Genomic DNA, 5,846 nt, shown 5'->3' with positions numbered 1-5,846 from the left:
TGGGAGCAAAATAAACCAAAAAAAAAAAATTCAAGGAAAACTTGACTTCCCTCTTTGGAGTCCCAAATGATGAATATAGTCTTCATGTGAAGACACACTCAGAGCCCCTTTTCTGGAAGGGAGGAAGTGTGATATAATGGAGAAGCTATCTCATTGAATTATTAGGAAGTTCAAATAAGACAATTTATGGCAGGGAAATAAGGGCATTGGGTTGCTCTGCCCTTCTTTGACTCTCTCTGCCATTTCCCCTTTTCCTAATCCTAGCACCATTTTGTGGTTGTCAGAGGTTCTCTCATACATAAGACTTAATATTTGGACATAAGGGAAAATTGAAAAGAGGAATGTAAAGGGTAGAAATGTTTTTCACTAGTCTCAAAAATGCTCAGCAGGAGATGATGTTCACATGTCTGAGAGATGGGAAGCATACTGACTTCAGTGCACCCTAAGGCAGGAAAGAGGTGAAATGTAATTTAGTTACCCTAAGTGCTGAGGACCTTCCTTAGAGAAAGAACATCAGCAGGTCTCTAAGAGGTCATCAGTCAACAAGTATTTATTAAGGCTTACTCTGTGCTAGCATTGTAATAAGTGCTGGTGACAAAAATAAATAAATAAAAATAAGCTTTGTCCCCAAGGTGAGAGTCCAATGGGAGACATTCTACTGAGGAAGACAATCTGAAAACAACTATGCACATACAAGATAAATTTATGGTAATCTCAGCAGTCTGCCAGGTTCCTGAAGGGCCCTTTTATTTTCCCCTAGAGCATGGCTATACATTTAGCTATCCCTAGCTATACCTAGCATAGTGCCTGCGAATAGTAGGTGCTCAATTGTTATAGCTTCACTCTTTTACTGATTAATTGTTGTGTTAACTAGCCCAGAGGCAATTTGGTCCTGGATAAAAGAACTGTAACACTTTCCTAAAGAAGGGAGAGTAGCAGGCAGTACAGGGAGGCTGCCACCTCAAAGCAATGAGAAGTTTCTGGGTCAAATTGAAGAGCAGAGAGACAGGGACAACTGGACCTTTCCTTCACAGGTTATATGAACTGTGATGGCCTAGGGGAGGGAAGTTGGCTCTACAGCAACCCCGAAGTTCTCCACTTAGGAGATCTCAACCCCAGGATGGCTCTTTAAGGCTGAAACAACTGTAGACGTTCCTGTGAAAGGTAGTTTCCCCCAGAGGGTTGAGTTGCTTTTATCTTTAGAAGCCCCCAAGTTCTTTCCGTACTTGAAGGGGCATTGACTCCAGGATATTGCTTTAAGTCTGGAATGCCTGGGGGAAGGCAGGGACCTTGAAAGGAGAACATATTCTTGGCTGTGAGCTCAGGTATGAATCCTATTTCTAGTCTTTGTTGTGTGTAATAAACTTGTTCTATTTTCATTCTTTATTAGCTTGGTGCTTGCAAGGGAGTTTCCATTTTAAGGAAACTACCCAGGCTAGCCATGTTTTCACTCCTTTCCAGGTTCACTCCTGATTCTCCAAACTTTCTCTATCATTCCCTCCATACTCTCCATTTTTCACCTTCCTCTTATGTATCATCTTCTCCCATTGGAAGGTAAGCTCCTTGAAGGCAGGGTCTGTCTATTTCATTATTTCTGCTTGTATTTTATATTCCCAGAGCTGAATATTACTTGGAACATAGTAAGTGCTTGATAAATGCTTTACTGACTTGGCTTGTTGACTTGAGGACACAAAAATAACAACTAAAAATGAAGCAAATTCAGATGTTACAAGAAAAGAGACTCTGGGTGAGGAGGCAGAAGCCATATTGTGTGTGTGTGTGCGTGTGTGTGTGTGTGTGTGTGTGTGTGTGTGTGGATAGATAAAGATATAGATACATAGACAGATATAGATAGATAAGCATCCAAGACTGAAACTGGTTTGTCTGTCCTCAGTTATCACATGGGTTTCATGTAAAGTCCTTTGTATACCATTAAGCACTATACAAATGTTTGCTATTTTTTAATATATATCTTTTCTCCTAGATTGTAGACTACATAAGGACAGAATTATAACTAAGGTGGGATGACTAGTTCTGAAAGTTGGAAGGCACTGATAGAACTTGCACTTTTCCACCGGATAAAAATAATTATACTTAGCCCCTAGTTAGTAAGAATAATTATTAAAATAGGAAGCTTCCAGATAGTTCTCCTGCTGGGGCCACACCACAGGTGATCTTCCCAGTCCAGTGCTGCTCTGCTCCCATCCCTTCATTGGTGGTGGCCTTTCCAACAGTGATATGTTGTATCTTGTTGTATCTTCATGGCATCCTGGGATTTCCATCTCTACATTATAGTGTAGTACCTCTGGTCTGCTAGGTAGTGCTATGGATGGGATGCTGAGCTTGAGTCAGGAAAACCTGAGGCACTTACTAGCTGCATGATCCTGGGCAAGTCACTTCAAATCTTTCTGCTTCAGTTTCCTCATCTGTTGTTTCTGTTGTTGTTGTTGTTATTGTTTGTCTGTTCTCATAGAGGATCATGACATCAGGAAGGTGATGTCATGACTTGCAAGTGAATTGGATTTAAGTGAGGGCGCACTGTGCAAAGTCACTAGCCTCACTCTCTCCTCTGGAGCCAACTGGGTCCGTTGGCAAGATACAGATCAGGATGACTGGAGATGACCCCCTCCTCACCTGTAAAATGGGGAAAATAATAACACCAACCTTTCAGGGTTGTTATAAAGATCAAATGAGAAAATATTTTTAAAGAACTTAACACAGTTCCTAGCACATAACAGGTAATAAATAAATCTTTCCTTCCTCTCTTCCTCCCTTTCTCCCTCTCTTCTTTTTTCCTCCCTCCCTTTCTTCCTTCCTTCTTTTCCTCTCTCCTTTTCTCCTTCCTTCCTTTCATCCTTCCTTCCCTTATTCTTCCCTATTTTCCTTTCTTCCCCTCTCCTTTGCTTCTTTTCCTTCCCTCCTCTCTTTCTTCCCTTCTTCCTTCTAGCCTCCTCCCTCCCTACCTCCCTTCCTTCTTTCCTAGCTACCTTCCTTCTCTCCTAGATACCTTCCTTCCTTCTTTCCCTCCTTCCTTCTTTAAGGCCTTGTATATTTGAAGTCTTAGATCTTTCCCTGAGGTTTCTTCATACCATACCACTTCTCATCCCACCCTACCCTAGTCACACTCAACTGAATTTGTCTTTGAAAGTTCATTTCTGGAGTCCTTTCTTTCCCGCGGCGTGTTCAGTGATGCTCGTCCTGTACACCAGAATTGCCAGGTATCGCTCTGCCAGTTGCAACATGGAATAGTGGAACAAGTACTAGATTAAGAGTCAGAAGGCTTTATGTTATACCACTACCAGCTGTGGGAAAGTCACTTCACCTTTTTGGGCCTCAGTCTCCTGATCTATAAAATAAGGGAATTGAACAAGATGATCACAAAGGTCTGTTCCAACTCTGACATTCTATGCCTGACTCATACTGGTGCCTCAATAAATATTTGTTGAACAAATGAATCTCTCTCCGTAGTCCTTTCCCCACCCCCACCCCCAGACTAACAATTTCATTGTTTAGGTGACTCCCAGTGAGGAAAGTCCCTCTGTTAATGAAGATCTGCAACTGCTTTGGGATTTAAAGGCTTGGAAAGTTGCTTGAGAGGGGCAGCTAGGTGGTGCAGTGGATAGAGCACTGGCCCTGAAGTCAGGAGGACCTGAGTTCAAATCCGGTCTCAGATCAAACACTTGACACTTACTAGCTGTGTGACCCTGGGCAAGTCACTTAACCCCAATTGCCTTAAAAAAAAAAAAAAGTTGCTTGAGGCACTGAAATGCAATGCCTAGCCCAGGTACAAACATGGCCAATTTGTGTCAGAAGCAAGATTTGAACTCAGGTTTTCCTGACTCCAATGCTAGTTTTCTATCCACTACACAGGCTTCTTTTCCCAGCACACAGTTATTTTTTTTTTCAAAGATGGTATCTCTACAGTTCCTAGCACTCTGGCAAATCTTTGCTGAGATCAAATCTACAGAAAAAAATAGCAACGCCAGTGAAGTGTGTCTCCAGCATCCTCATACCTCTACCTTTGTCTCCCACTGCATCCTGAACTATCTCCAGTTGTCTTGACTTACGTCTTGCCACAGGACTCCAATGATTCTGAAGGAGAGAGTGGAGCTGATGATTTTGCATGGCTGTGTCTCACCTAAACCCAACTCATTTACAAGTCAATACATCACCTTCCTGATGTCATTGGTCCTCTTCGAAAATGAAGGACTAACAACAATATATGAGTAACAGTAGCTGTCCGTCCAGAGGACCCAACAGACCGGTTCCAGTTGAGCGATGCTACTATTTCCTCCTCCTCCTCCTCCTTCTCCTCCTCTTCCTCTACCCACATGGGGAGTCATACCCTTAAATGTGGATGCTCTGTCCAAAGGAATATAAATTTTGTTCGCTTATACTTCACAAGATATCTTGGGGTTTAGGATAAATTAGATTTTTTTCTTCCCTATTTACTTATTTTATCATTTTTTAAATCTGGGACAATTACCTCTTCTGTCTCATGTAATTTTAATTTATGATTTCTTGAAATACACCTCTGGAAAACCAGGCTTTGATAAAGCCCATTGGGATTCAAGTGGAGCTACCTGACTATGCCTTTAAACCCAAATCACTCCAGGTCTCACCGATTGGTCAATAATAGGTCCCAGCCCAAGCCTCACTAGGTCATTGTTTTGGTTTTGATGACTCAGAGTGAGCAAATAGCAATGGTTTCTGTTCTGGCCAGAAGCAGAGAGTCTTCCTCTCCTTGACTGGTTCTTTTGCCTCAGTTCTTACCTAATGGGGGTTGCCTCAGACAACCTGAGACCTAGTAAAGACCCTCACTTAAAAAGGCCAAGGCCTCCCATTGCATCCAGGACCATCACCAGTCATCCTGACCTATGTCTTGTCACCGGACTCTGATGACTCTGGAGGAGAGAGTGAGGCTGATGACTTTGCACAGCCGTGCCTCACTTAAACCCAACTAACTTGCAAGTCAAGACATCACCCTCTTGATGTCATTGTTACTCTTCCAGCACTAAGGACAAACAACAACACCTCCCCCTTTTTTTCTCCTGTCTCCCTTCCTGATAGACTTTGTCCAGATACCTGAGCTGAGGCCCACTGACATTCTGCACCCATGCCTGCTCTCTGCAAAGGCTCTGGACCTTTGCCATATTCCATTTCCTCTGACCTTGAAGGTTGAGTGTCTTACCAAGAGGCCCTGATAAATTACGTCATAGAACATGGCTAATGATTTAACAAATTATCCATCTCAGGGGCAGTCAAACTTTAAAAAGTGGAGCCTAGAGAGAACAATGCTTAACTCAAAAAGGTAACTAATTATGAGATGGTCACACCTTGTGGCAGGATAGTGAGGAAAATATTTTGGAATATATAAGGGACCTTTTGGCTTCCCCTCAAATCATATTACATGGGCAACCACTTACTTATGCATACTCTCTGTTGTAGATACAATAACAGTAGCAAGATAATTCAAAAACTTAATTTCCACCAAATGTTAAATCTCTTCTTTTCTAATATTTTTTATTAGAGCTGAAAAGACTGTAATATTGACTGGTTTATGTTTTACTCCTTATTTGGCATCATAGAATTTTGGTGATAGGAGTTAGGAAGACCTGAGTTCAAATCCAGCCTTAGATATTTACTAACTCTGTGACCTTGGGCAACTCACTTAACTTGTTTGTTTCAGTTTCCTCCTTTGTAAATTGAGGATAATGAGAGAACCTACCTCACAGGGTTGTGGGTAAGGTCAAGTAAAATAACAAGGAAAGTATTTTTGCAAACCTTAATGTGCTAGCAATAATGATGATGATGGTGGTGGTGGTGGTGATGATGATAATGATGGT

Source organism: Vombatus ursinus, unplaced genomic scaffold, assembly GCF_900497805.2.
Source record: "Vombatus ursinus unplaced genomic scaffold, bare-nosed wombat genome assembly UNPS02010548.1, whole genome shotgun sequence".
NCBI classification, from domain to species: Eukaryota; Metazoa; Chordata; class Mammalia; order Diprotodontia; family Vombatidae; genus Vombatus; species Vombatus ursinus.
The sequence above is the reverse complement of the archived record's forward strand: the minus strand, read 5'-3'. Positions refer to the sequence as shown.